Genomic DNA, 854 nt, shown 5'->3' on the forward strand with positions numbered 1-854 from the left:
TATTAATTTGCAATTCAAATATTGTAGATTANATTTTGTAAAAAATATGAAAATGATGTCGCAAATTATCATGATTATCGTACGATATTAATCCTATAAGATAATCCTAAAGATGTAGAGATGAGTAAAGCACATTATACATTCTACTACTTTAAGAATTTTACTAAAAATAATCTTTTAGCAGAGTAGCGAATCGAGTAATTAAAATTGTAAATATTTTGTCTCTTTTTAAGCATACAAGCATATAAAGAAACGTTTCATCACCAGATTTTAATTCTAACGCTGTCTACAATTACAAATTACAATAATGATTAATATTATACGGTAATTATGATAATTTGCGAGATCATTTTCATAATTTTTACAAAATATATCAAATTATTTGAATTGCAAATTAATATCCATATTATTTACAAAATATTTACAGTTTTAATTACTCGATTCGCTCCTCTGCTAAAAAATTAATTTTAGTAAAATTCTTAAAGTAGTAGAATGTGTAATGTGCTTTACTCATTTCTACATCCTTTATGTATTTTATAGGAAAGTTGTTCAATTTAGTCTAATTGATGTTAAATAAAAGTCTTCATTTTATCATTTATGTAGTACATATATATTCGATAATAAATAACAACTTTTTCACAGTTAAGAACATGCACTAAATAATAGAGAAACGAGTCATCTTCATATCTTAATATTACAATAATTAAACGATTGAGCTAGTGATGATGACGGTTTTTTATAACACTATTTCGAATTAAGAATATTCTATACTCTTCGGTTTACGTTGTCAATATGTGCTTGTGATGCTTATCACTACAAAATGCGTGATATCGTTACAAAATTGACTTTTTTAC

The sequence above is a fragment of the Wasmannia auropunctata genome, unplaced genomic scaffold (genome assembly GCF_000956235.1).
Source record: "Wasmannia auropunctata unplaced genomic scaffold, wasmannia.A_1.0 LD336078.1, whole genome shotgun sequence".
Lineage (NCBI taxonomy): Eukaryota > Metazoa > Arthropoda > Insecta > Hymenoptera > Formicidae > Wasmannia > Wasmannia auropunctata.